Source organism: Mus musculus, chromosome 2 (genome assembly GCF_000001635.26).
Source record: "Mus musculus strain C57BL/6J chromosome 2, GRCm38.p6 C57BL/6J".
Taxonomy (NCBI): domain Eukaryota; kingdom Metazoa; phylum Chordata; class Mammalia; order Rodentia; family Muridae; genus Mus; species Mus musculus.
Window position 1 is genome coordinate 50368106 of NC_000068.7, and position 13155 is coordinate 50381260.

The window sequence follows — 13155 nt, forward strand, 5'->3', positions numbered from 1 at the left end:
TGCAAGATTCTCGTTTACTGCTCCATTTCTTTCTAAGTCTTTAAGTATTGTACCACTGAGTGTTTTTTTTTCTCAGATATGTTACTGCCCTAATAGATTAGAAAGTGCTAGTAAAAAAAATAATACTAAGCCCATGGCGTGGTCTTTTTTTTGGATGCAGACTGTAGGAGCAAGTTATAACACATAATGAGATGTCACAGCTCGAGACAGGCAAAGCCAGTTAAGGAAGCCTAACCATGCTGCAAAGTGACTTCGTGGTGATAAATCTGGGAAATCCATTTTCTATCGTTCTATTTACACGACTGAAAATATGTAGTTATAGAACTTCAATAAATGTCAAGTTCTTCGTTTTACAAGGCATATAGAACCTCTGTGGAGAAAGAATGCACTTACCTCACTCAGCTGCTGCTCAAAGCACTTGTTGTGAATCAGTAGAGGAGACTTGGCTACCACCTCGGTGTTACAAATGTGGCCCGCAGGCATAGTGATTTAAACTATGCTATTTAATTAGAAATGGAATTTCCCACTGTTGAAACTTAGGTAGTTAGGAGTCTGTGGCTTTGCTTTTTATTTTAGCTTGGTTTATAGAAATGATAAAGAAAAGGCAGCTATGGGTGTTGAATGCAAGTGTGTCAAATTGAGGAGAAAAGGGTCCTTTTGGTGTGTGTGGGGGCACTTGATTAATGCCAACTTGTTAGAATTTACCAAGTCTCTGTAGTTCTTGAGTCTTACCCCCTGCCCCCTTCACACTTAAAAGACTAGATAAAAGGTAAGTGGTGTCAGGGAGAGATGTTATGTGCAGAGGGGAGCACAATATGGCAGTCTTCTTTTAATAACAAACAGTGTTCACTCTCTGGAAGGCAGACAGTATGAAGTGCAGCAAAACTGTAATTACGCTCTCAGTGGGAGACCTGTGTTGAGAGTGACAGTAAGAGCCTCTAAAACCCTGCAAGGTTAAGGCTGCTCTTCTTAATTATACGTATTAGGAGTTTGTGTCTTCACTTTTTGCCTTTTAAAATTCAAAGAGAAAACCCCTAATTAGAACTTGGACTCCAGGAAATTGGGCCATGTTTCAACAATGAGCATTTGGCTATTCGTGGACCACGATGCCTCTGACTGGTTATGGCTGGCACAAAAGCCAAACTGGCTCACTAAAATAACGTTTGTTGTAGTTGTTGTTTCCTCCATGCCAGAGGAAAAAACAAAACAAAAGCTAAAGAAGGTAGTGAAATCACCCCCTTCCCCCTTTCTCTCACCCCTGGCCCCAAGCCTGAGGAGGAAAAGAACATCTCAAGTTATTATTACATACAGAATCACGCATTATCTGTGTGCTATGAATAGGTATTTAGCTAGATGGAGTCATTGTCTTAGATTATGTTTTTGGTTTTCCTTTGAGCCTAGATATGGTAATGAGTGATTGTTGCTCCATATTGGCTTCAGTGAGATTGTACAAGACTCTGAATTTTGGGTTTTTGTCATAACTGCAGTGGTATGTGTTGACTAACATACTTCAGAGTTTAGGAACCAATCCTGGTGCTTCATCACAAAGATTGTCCCCAAACATTATAGAGATTTTCTATATAACACACACACACACACACACACACACACACACACACACACACACACACACACACACGTGTGCCGTGAAAATGGTCACAGAAGAATAAAGAAGAGCTCAACCACCCTAGTATGTTCAGATTACATTCATATTGCTAAGTATAGGAATTTGGGGACTCTGAATTTGTCATAGCAGATCTCCTTATAAGATGGCACTTGGTAAATTTACTATGAACTTAACAACCGTGTTCATTGCTGTTTTCTCATGTCACATGTGCAGATCAAAACAAGTAGGCGTTAAAAGTTGCAGTATGAAGCAGAACAGATTGCTGATGGGTAACTGACATATGACTGACTAAATGGATCAAGGCTTACAAAAGTAGGTTGAACTGATTTGATTCTATGCTTCTCTTTGGCTCTATTCCTGGAAGTTATGACGGACCTCAAGCCTGCACAGTATTATGGAGGTCAAATAGGTTGGTATTGAGTTATGTATTTCTGTAGTCTCAGGCAGAAATGGAACTCAGAGCTATTTTTTTAAGAATTTATATCTACGAAATTGAATTTCTGCCATCTGCTGTTAAATAACCAAAGTAAAATCAGAATGGTTTCAAGAGGAGCTAAACAAATGCTGAGGAAAGGAGAAACTATTTGCATAGTTATTGGTGAGCCCCCACCTGTCTGAAGTCTATAACTTCTGTTTCCCAACTTTTAATTTTATTGAAATACCAATTTAGTCTTCATTATCGTTGGCTTGAGGGAAACAATCACTGGTTCCAAAGTTAATAATAGTTTTATAGGAGAGGCTCATGGATTTTACAGTGATAGGGATCTGTAGTCTAAATAATGGCATTTTTCTAATTAAGCAGCAATTGAATAAACACAATAAAATCAAGGATGAACTATTCATTTATTTTGATGTGTTTAGTTCAATTTAGTTTATATTTCCTAGAGTATTTGTTATTTCTTTGTTGAATAATTTATAAAAGTAATGAGTAACATGAATCATTGGGACAGTTTTTTTGTATTTTATCAAAATAAATTGTTTGATGAAAAATGGAGCCAGGTTTACAGAGGCAGCCTGAGACATTATTTGATGTTACTTAGAATAAACACTATGTAACAAGCTATAACCTTTTCCGTAATCCATTCCAAAGTGCGATCAGTTCAAGAGAAAACTTGAATGCAATTGCCAGAAACTGTAACCACGAGTGTAAAGAACTGGTTGAAATGGCAAAGGAAGTGCCACAGGACCTCATTGCATCAAGCGTGGTGCTTTGAACTCTCATGGGAGCAGAAACAGAGTATGTATTAGTCATGCGCTGCAATGATCGTCTTAAACTTTTCCAAAAATTTGGTCATACTACATCAAAAGGAAATCTATGACTATGAATACCACAATATCGACATTTTATAAAATGAAATTGTAGAAAAGATCTCTGGGAATCTCAGTTGTGTGTTGACATTAGATAAGTCTCAGAACCCAGACTCGGTGTGTTTGTCTGACCTTCTTTCTTGTGGAGATGCTCAGTGCCCAGCCATCCCGTAGAACCTCAGGAACATGCCACCATGTCGTTTCAGAGTTCCTTTCTTGAACTCTTAGTCATTTTCCTACTTTAGATGCAGAGTCTTATGTCACTCTATGTCACTGAGATACTGCCCAATTTTAAATTTTCTTGCCAAATCTCTTTGTCCTATTATTTTACTTTGAGAGGGTTCAGTAAATATCACTGTCAGGAAAATGTTCCTAAATGGTTTGCATTTCAATACAACCCATATTTTGTTTCTGTTTTTTGTTTGTTTTTGTTTTTTGTTTTTTTTTTTTTGAAACAGAGTTTCTCTGTGTAGCTCTGGCTGTCATGGAACTCACTCTGTAGACCAGGCTGGCCTTGAACTAAGAAATCCACCCGCCTCTACTTCCCAAGTCCTGAGATTAAAGGCATGTGGCACCACTGCCTGGCCTTCTGTTTTCTATAGGAATGAGTGACAATTGGTCTAAATGATTGTCTTGTGACCATTTTATATTATTCCCATTTAAAAGATTTTGTTTGCTTTTCCTTTTTTGGTCTATTGGCAGTATTAAATATCCTCCCATTTCTTTGGGTTAGCTCCTAAGCACTGTGAGAGATTGGAACTTATTAGGACAGTGTTTAGGTATGTTGGGGCTTTCCATGATGCTGACTTGGGAAGAGATTTTACATGTAGTCGCGGGCTGAGCTGTTGTCATACCTCGTGCCTTACCCTGTGGCTAGTTGTATTAATTTTATCTTTTCTAAAATTTTCATTACTGCATAGTGTCTGCAGATCCTATAAATGTAATGAATGTTATTAACACAAAGAACTTAACTGCTATTTATGTCTAGAGAATTTAACTCATCAAGTGCAAGAGTACTGATATTTAGTGAACGGATTATTTAGTAAATAGTCATTATCTTTTTACTCACTTGTACTTTAAAAATAGGTGTTTGTGTGTACGTATGCAGTATATACATGTGGCAGAGTGGTACATGTGCCCATGTGTGCCCATTGAGGGCAGAGGGGGCAATAGGTGTCCTGCTCTACTGCTCGCTATCCTATCCCTTTGAGATAGGGTCTCTCATTGACTCTGGAGTTCACTGTTGTTTTTCTGTTTGGTTGTTTGGTTGGCTATTCAGTAAGGGACAGTGATCCTCCTGTATCTCCCTCTCCCCTCCCCAGCTCAGTGTTATGGCTATAGGCAAGCAAGACCATTCCAGGCTTTTATGTGGGTCTTAGGATTCTGGTTCCAGGTTCTCATGCATGGGCAGTTTTTACCCACTGAACTCTTTGATATATACATTTATAATTCAATTTCATTGTTAAGGATGCTAAGGAATTTGATTTTAATGATTTTTATGCCATACTAGAGAAAACAGTTGCTATTATATTATCTTACAATAGCATTTACAAATGTACCTTCTTATTAGAAGGTGAATTTGGACAACACTATGGCTTACAAAGGAAGAGTTTAGATTTGTACTTTGGTTTAGATAGAGGTGAAGGTAATACAGTGGTTATCTTACACATAAAAGCCTGTGTTTAATGTCTTCGACATGGCTCCTGATATCATTGCTTCTTAAAAAGATTTAGGGATTCTGGGAGACGGCTTAGTCAATAAGAATTTTTGCACAAGCCCGGGGATCTGAAGTGTTTGCAACCTCAGCATGTGCATACGGAGCTGAGCATGCTTGCACACGCTTGTAATGGAACCTCAGCATGTGCATGCGGAGCTGAGCATGCTTGCACACGCTTATAATGGAACCTCAGCATGTGCATACGGAGCTGAGCATGCTTGCACATGCTTGTAATCCCACTTCTTGGGAGGCAGTTACAGGAAGATCCAGGGGATCCCGGCCAACCAGTCTAGCTGAATCAGCGAGCTCTAGATTCACGGAGAGATCGTGTCTCAACAAGTAAGGTGGAGAATAATTAAGAAAGACACTGATGTCAACCTTTGACCTGTATATGCGCATACATGTGAACATGTGTTCCCAATCAGATATTTCCTCAGTCTAGTTTGTTAATTGTTTAAAGACTGGGTCATGTTGGCCCAAGTGTGTGAGTCATACCCTGAAGGTCAAGTGAATAAGGGAATTTACATGGAAAGGGTATAAGGACAGAAAGGAGTTAGGAAAACAGGCGAAGCCGGACTTGTCAAGTGTCCTGATTTAGTTCAAATCTGTTTTCATTGCTGAAGAGTTAAGCTAGGACCTTGTGTGTACAAGGCAAGCTCTCTACCACTTCGTTACATTCCCTAGCCCTCCCTCTATGCCTCCTTCTTCTATTCTGTCCTCAGTTTTGTTTTAAGCATAAATTGGAATATTGCTTTAGGATGTTCTTGTAGTTTTAAAGAACAGGTCTGTGTTTTCCATCTCAGACGTGTTTGAAAGAAACCTGGGGCAGTGCCACTTGAGTAGAGGAATTTCTTCACTCTAAAAATTATAAGCCTTCTTTCTATTAAAAGAAAAATATGGAATTTTTCTTCCTTGAGACATGTTTTTATTGGGACAGACTTCTTGCCATTGCTGCTTAAAACTGATCCCCAAAGAGCAAAGCTTCATGAATCTTTGGCTTGCTTGCATTGGAGCAAGGCCAGAAGCAGTTCGTTGTCAAGATAAACAGCACTCGGGCTCAAAGAATGGCACAGAAATTTCTCAGGTGGAGTGTTCCTGCTTCCCTTCTGGCATGGACTGTATTTCACAGAATCATACAGATCATGCTGAAGGAAATCTAGGGTGAAGTAACTTTATCTTATGATACTTACTTCCTGGGCATTTTGTCAAAGTGTGTCTTGGACATACTAAAGAATGTGGTTCTTAAGTATTGGAATTTGTTGCTTAAAACTGGTGTCTATGTTCTTCTCTATAATTGAACTAGAGTCTCCACACCTGTTGCTTTTACCATTATATCTCATATCTCATATCCTGATTTTAGCATACAGTGTTGTACAATATAAATATATATATGTATATATATATTATGAATTTTTGTTTCAATCAATCAAAGTTTTATGAGAAACATAAATCTGGGATTCTGAAAATTATACATGTTTTTATATTCCAAAAAAATCCAAAACATACTATGCCATCTAATCATGTATTTTTAAATCAAAAGATAATGTTTTATCTACAGTTAGTATTGTATGAAGAGTTCTCATACAGCTGTGGGCTGTATCAGACCCTGAGATGTATCATGGGGACCCTGCCCTGTCCCCCTGATCAGAACAGTTTGTGTTTAGCATTAAGTAATCATAAAAGTGTTTACAAAACATAGTCAATAATGCAGAGACCAGAATCGTCAGGGCAGGGAGATGTTGTGTGTTCTACTTCTAAGGAGTAAAAAACTTTCCGGGGACATCAGAAGGTAAAGTCTCCTAGTACTGTATCAAATTGTGTGTATGTGTGTGTGCATGCTCACATGCACATGTACATTGGCAATTTACCACAAAAGGTAAGGAAATGGGGAGGAGAGAGACAGAAAGAGACAGACAGACAGATAGACAGGCTGGCAAGGAGGAGAGAGAGAGAGAGAGAGAGAGAGAGAGAGAGAGAGAGAGAGAGAGAGAGAGCTGAAGAGATATTTACTCTATTCTATTCCTCTGTCTGCTGAGATTGGAGACCCCTGGGGCGAACAATTTAATCTTTGAGGTTTATATTGTCCTTTGTAAGATCTCAGATCAGGTTTCTGGAGTTTAATGGCAGGCTTCCTCTGACTGAGAGTGTAGAAGGTGGCTAGGTATAATAGTAACATATTGTTTGAGACACCCAGATTAAAAGAAAGACATTTGCTATTTCTGTTTTCCTTGTAATGTAACTCAACTTTTAATCAAGAATGCTACTCCTGAATGTTACCTGTGGACCTATTTTCCTAATGCACAAATGTGTCATTGAAAGCACAGGACAGAAATAGGTCACATTTATGTTTTCTGAGAGTTAATGCATTACTAAGCAAACATTGTATCCCCTGAAGTTTTATATAGGAATAAAATTCATTTCTCTGTTTAATTTTTGTTATTGTTATTCTAAGCCATATTTACAACTTTTGTTCAACAGTCATTTGTTTCTGGAGTTTTGTTGACATCCTCTTCAGCATTTCAGTCCCTAGCTTATTTGAAGGCTTTGTGTGTGTGTTCTTCATTAGTCGGAGGCTTCTCTGTAAATTAAGATGCTGAGCAGACTTGGCGCTTCTGCATAGCCTTGGCAATTACTTGAACCCTTATGTAAACCCAGTGGGTCCTCAGCATTCACAGGTTGTATGTATGCTAGTTTGCCTAGTCACTGAGATGTATTAGTAATCCAAAAAGCAGGGAACAGAGTGGTGAAAACTCTAGCGACCTCATGCGCAGGGCTTGGCTGACACCAAACACCATCGATTTCTGCTGCTTCAGCCTGCACGGACTCCACAATGTCCTGCCTGGCTCACTCGGATGCCACATTTTTCATATTTGTGTGCTTGTTCATTGGACAGTTCACTGTTAGAGGTGATTGCTAACTGTAGTGCTCAAATGTGGCTTTGTGTTTCTAATTGTAGGGCATCTGTGTGCTGTCTTGTGACAGCAATACGTGTCTTAGCCATGTTTTCTCAAGGTCGGAGTCATGGTGTAGTTGATCATGTATTCCATGTCAGTGAATCAGCAACATACATTTTTCGTAGGGGTATTCAAAAACTAGCATCCACCAAACAGGCTTATGTATGTATGGCTTCATGGAAACCTAGCTGTGCGTGGTGTCTAAAGCACTAGTGCAGACCTAATTCTCTGATGCTCTACATTGGTGTCACACAACACAGGACCAGGATTAGCCAGAGTTTAGTGCACAGATATTTTTCCAAGCTGAGGAGCCTTGCTAGTCATCACCATCACTTGGCGGGTTAAGGAAGAGTCCTTCTCATTGGCATTGAAGTATCAAAGAGGCCTGAACACCTGACGTTTGCATCTTTCCCTTGCTATTTGTGTGGAAAGACTTCCCCAGGACTGACTTTCCAATTTACAGGTTTGTGGTTTGTATCCCAAGTTTCAAGTTTACTTGTTTTGTGTTCAGTTCTTTGTTTAAATGCCTCTTGGGTAATGAGGATGACATAGTGCCTGCTCAATACAGCTATTTTTAAAGATCATATTAGTTTATGGACTTAAAGGACCATGGGATGCACCTGGGAGTAGTCAGAATCACGGAAGTAAATGTTATGATGGTAGACCCTTGACAAATAATTCGTAATTCCTTTACTTTTCACTTTCCATGAGAAGGACGAATTAGCAAGATCATTGTGGTCTTACTCCTTCCTGCAATGATTCACAGCAAAAATGAAATTGTCCCCAGAGCCTCTGGGTTTCTTTCTATGGATCCCAGTGGCCTGAAGCTCTGCGGTAGGGATGGATGTCAGGAGATCTGTGGCCCTGTGGAAATTGGACTGCTACTCCCAGCTCTGTACCAAGGATGGGGAGGGGAGCCTTATGCAATCAGCGATGTCCCAGGTGCTTGTCCCCCAAATGCAAGATCAGGTTAATGCCCACCATTCTGACACCCCAGAGTCCTTTTTATATCCACTGTCGGGGGAACTCTGTGGATTTCACTTTCCTAATTTGAAAGCCCTAACTCCCTTCTCCTCAAATATTTCTTGGACTAATCATTTCCCTTACCCTCTCAGAATTCCCCTGACTTATCTTAAATATGTAAAAGAATGTAAGTGGGATGACACATCTTTTGAAGAATGAGCTGTTCTATGTTAATGGATTTTCCAGGTGAAATTGGCACCACACTGTGTTTGCATTAATAATTTCATAGAAATGGTCATAAGTTACAGGAGACAATCTTTTTGATTCCTTAGGAATATTTATAGGAGGTGGATAATTTCAACTTTTTCTTGATTAATTATGAACAACTGCCATGGCATATCTCAGATCACAGTGTTTCCCTCGGAGTCTGTTAAAATGAGTAAGAGGAGAACTCCATGCCGTCATAAGTCCAGGGTTTTCTGTTTTGTGTTTTGGTTGTTGTTGATGTTAGAATTTTATTACCAGGTGATACAAGCCGATGAGGAATGCCATTGTTGCTCACTTTCTAAAACACAGCAAATCACTTTATTTGCACATTAGCATAATCTAGAGGATTTATGTGCAGCCTAACAAACATGTTGATATATTATACTAGATATGAATATATTGTTTGTAATACTATTTGCTTATATTTAACATAATTAAAAATATTCTTGGATCCATATATTTTTTTTTAACTCTCTCCTGTAAATTTTAGCTCTAGGTGAGCTAATGCGTTAGGCACTTTCCTGTAATTGGCATGCATAGCTCCAGGGTAAACTGAAGAATGTTCTCTGTCACTGAGAATTATATTTGTTGCTACACCTATCTTTCCTTTTAAAGCAGAGGCTACTCATCAGCTTCTGCTTAGCTAGAAGTTTCCCCAGTTTGAGTCCTGGGCCAAAGCATACCCTTCCTAGAGGGAACACTGGTTCCTGAGGCTCCGAGAGTCACCTTGCTTATTTTACTTCAGGCAAATGTAACCTGCTGTCTGTTAACATGATCTCACTGAAGCAAAGAGCGGGCAGAGTGTGAACAGATAACCTCAGGCTTTATTTCCAGTGCCGCTGCTCTGCCTCACACAATTCAGTTGATTCAGCTTAGTGCCAGCCGAAGCGGCCAGTGAATCTTGCTGCCAGTCTCTTAGTTTCTTGAAGGGCCTCCAAAATGGCCACTCCCGTGTTGCTCTAGAACTCTGCATTTGGTAAAATAGAGACAAAGAAGTAAGTTGCTGCGAAATGAAATAACTGTCCTCACAGCAGAGATGAAACGAGAGAGAGGGTGCACTTAATGGGAACACACAACGAGGGTGCCATTCTTCCACGGAGCCCCCTCGGTGGAGAGAATGAGTGTAATGCAGGATAATGAAGGGCCCCAATTTGGGAAAGTGGTCTTTAAAATGCAGCAACAGAACGCTATTGAGAGTCTCTTAGGAAAAGGAGAAAAATGCATCAGGGACCCTTTCAAGCCTCATTTTCTCCTGTTTTAAATGATCTCATGCGAACTTGCTGTTAATCAGCTTGGCACAGAATTCAGTATTCTTCATTAATTTGACCGCTTGCAAAGGGAACGGAAGGGCTGTCATTAGTGACTTGCCACTTGCAGCAGAATTTCATCGAGGTGTTTATGAAGCCTTCTGCCTCATATTTATTTTGTTGTATGACTGTTGTCTGACCTAAGGGAACTTAGAAAATGTTCTCAGGTGATTAATGTGAAGGCAGCAATGGATTCTGGGAGCCAGGCTTTTGTTCCACAAAAGCTTCACTGCCATCTTTTCTCCTCCTCCTCCTCCTCCTCCTCCTCCTCCTCCTCCTCCTCCTTCTCCTTCTTTGGTTTTTTGAGACAGGGTTTCTCTGTATAGCCCTGGCTGTCCTGCAACTCACTCTGTAGACCAGGCTGGCCTCGAACTCAGAAATCCACCTGCCTCTGCCTCCTGAATGCTGGGATTAAAGGTGTGCACCACCACGCCCAGCTATCATTTCTCTTCTTATGGGAGAATTGGTTGGCAACGAAAGAACGCTCTTCTCTTTGATTATTTGTGAGTTTGTATGTTCCTTTTCTTCTACCTGGTATAACTGTAGCCCTTCAAATGATGTTTCATAATTTCATGCTTTTACCATGTGTCCTTGAGATTAGACTGCATGTTTACATTGGTGGAGAAAATCAACACTTCATTTTAGGTACCATTTTTTTTTCTTGGATGGCAAGACCCATTAAATGTACTCTTTTAGCAGATCTCTAGGACACAACACAATACTTATACTTTTAGTTGCAGTGGTTGGAATGAGAAACTGCTATTGAGCTTGGGCTGGGGGAGGGGATATCTAACGTGTGCCTGTGTGCCTCAAGTTGGGTCTGTCCGCATGTTCTAAATAGGCCACTTTTTAAAAGCCAAATGAAAAGCAGGAAACAGAAAGTGGAGCTTTACTCAGTGTGGCTACATTGGGAAGAGGAACACAAAGATCCAGTGACCCCCCCCCCCCCTGCACATATGCCAGTAGGGCAGTCCAGAAGAAGCAGTAACCGTTAAGGATGAGCATATCTAAGCAATTACAGTCCAAGTGTGATCCTGACTACAGCTGAATCTTACTTGACTGAGCTTCAGGCTCATCCTGCGAAGTGGTCTAACAAACAGAACTGTGTGAAAACTCTTTCCAGCAGATCTTTTTTACTGGGGCCTTTTCCTTCTCCCAATATGATATTTTTGAAGAAATGCCCATTTCTTTTGGGTCCACTCTTTCAATAGTCTCACAGTCAAATTAAGAGATACAAGTATCTCTTTAAAATATCTTCATTTGTGCCAGACCGGATACAAAAATCTCTCCCATAGGCTCAGGTGTTAGAGCACGGTTGGTGGCTCTGTTTGAAAAGGTTGCAGGAAGGTACAATCTTACTGGAGGAAGTGTAGTGGAGGTGGACCTTGAAAGTTTAAAGTCGCATGGGACTTCTAGGTTGCTCTCTCTCCCTTGTGCTTATGACGAGCTGTGATCTCTCAGAGTTCAGATCCTGCCACCATGCCTACAGCTTGCTTCCATGCCTTCCCACCATGATGAGCCCTTAGCCTTCTGTTACCGTAATCCAACATGGTCCCTCTCCTTGCATTGTCTTTGGTCAGGTGTTTATCATGGCAGGGAAAGGTAATTGATACAGTTACCTAAAGTCAGTCCTTAGTCATTCTATACAGCCACATCTTCATAGCATTTGGTTTCTGTCTCCTATCGCCTACTCATTACTCTCACTCACTGGGCAACCATCATCCTATTCTTTGATCCTTTGAGTTCGAAGATTTTAGATTCAACATATAAGTGACCATGAGGAATTTTTCATGTATAACTCCCTCCAGTATCATCCATGTTGTTATAAAGGCAAATCATATTTCATATATATCTCCTTCATTCATATGTTGATGGACACATTCTATCTGTGTGTCATAGCTAGTAAGAATAATGTTACAATGGATGTTGTCATGGTTACTGTTCTATCGCTGTGAAGAGTCATGATGACCAAAGTAATTTAAAGAAGAAAACATTTAACTGGGGCCATGCTTATAGCTTCATAGCGTTAGTTAGTCTAGTATTACCATGGCAGCAGGCAGGCATGAAGCTGGAGAAGTAGTTGAAAGCTACATCCTGATTCATAGGCAGGCAAGAGGGAGAAGGAGAGGGGGAGGGGGAGGGGGAGGGAGAGGGAGAGGGGGAGGGGGATGGGGGGAGAGAGAGAGACACTAGGTTTAGTTTGGACTTTTGACACCTCTTTCAACAAGTCCACACCTCCTAATCCTTCTCAAATAGTTCTCTAACTAGGAACCAAGCATGTGAGTGACAGAGCCATTCTCATTCAAATCAATCGGATATGGAAGTGCAGATATCTGTGTGAGGTGCTGATTTCATTTCTCAGGGATTTTTATCAGGAATGGAATTACTGGGTCATGTGGTAGCAATAATTTCAGTTACTTTTGAGAAACATCTATCTTCAAAAATGATTGTTATCAACTCACAGTCCTGACAACAGCATACAACTTTCTATTTTATATATACCCTGAATAATATATTATTGTTATATCTTTACATTTGTTGAAATCAATTCCAAGTGGCATGAAATGATAATTTGTAGTAGTTATAATTTGTATTTCTCTGATAATTCCTTATGTTAAGAACACTTCACATGATTGCTGGATATTGTATGTGTTTTTTAAAAAGTCTATTTTGGTTGTTTGCTCCTTCTTAGGTTGGATTATTGATTTATGTTTCTATTAAGTTAAGATTTGAGAAAACTACTCATGTGCATTTAAGGAATTAAAATAGACTCATATAAAAATAAACTCAAGGCCAGAACCTATGATTGGGGAGTTCACAGGCCTCATGGTTGAACCCACCACTAGTATTGGCTAAACAAGCATGGTATCTAAATTGGGACGATTGCAGTTCTCATTCTAAATCAGAGAGGCTTGTTTTTCTAGTAGAGGGTGGTAATGTAGAATCTCACAAATGGTCAAAATGTCAGAGTGTTCAGCTACAAATGGAACATCTATATTATACCGGCTCCCA

At 40.0% G+C, this 13155-nt stretch overlaps 2 long non-coding RNA genes across 2 annotated transcripts in view; both read left to right on the forward strand.

Annotated features, from left to right (window-relative positions):
• Gm13483 (predicted gene 13483) overlaps nucleotides 1–13155 on the forward strand; it is a 137158-nt gene that overhangs the window by 71296 nt on the left and 52707 nt on the right. The gene's annotated exons all lie outside the window — the stretch shown is intronic.
• The window catches only part of Gm48908 (predicted gene 48908), a 55032-nt gene that overhangs the window by 13081 nt on the left and 28796 nt on the right, over nucleotides 1–13155 (forward strand). Inside the window, exon 4 of the long non-coding RNA NR_154590.1 lies at nucleotides 1841–1939. This is a non-coding gene — a long non-coding RNA (predicted gene 48908). The remainder of the gene's footprint in view (nucleotides 1–1840; nucleotides 1940–13155) is intronic.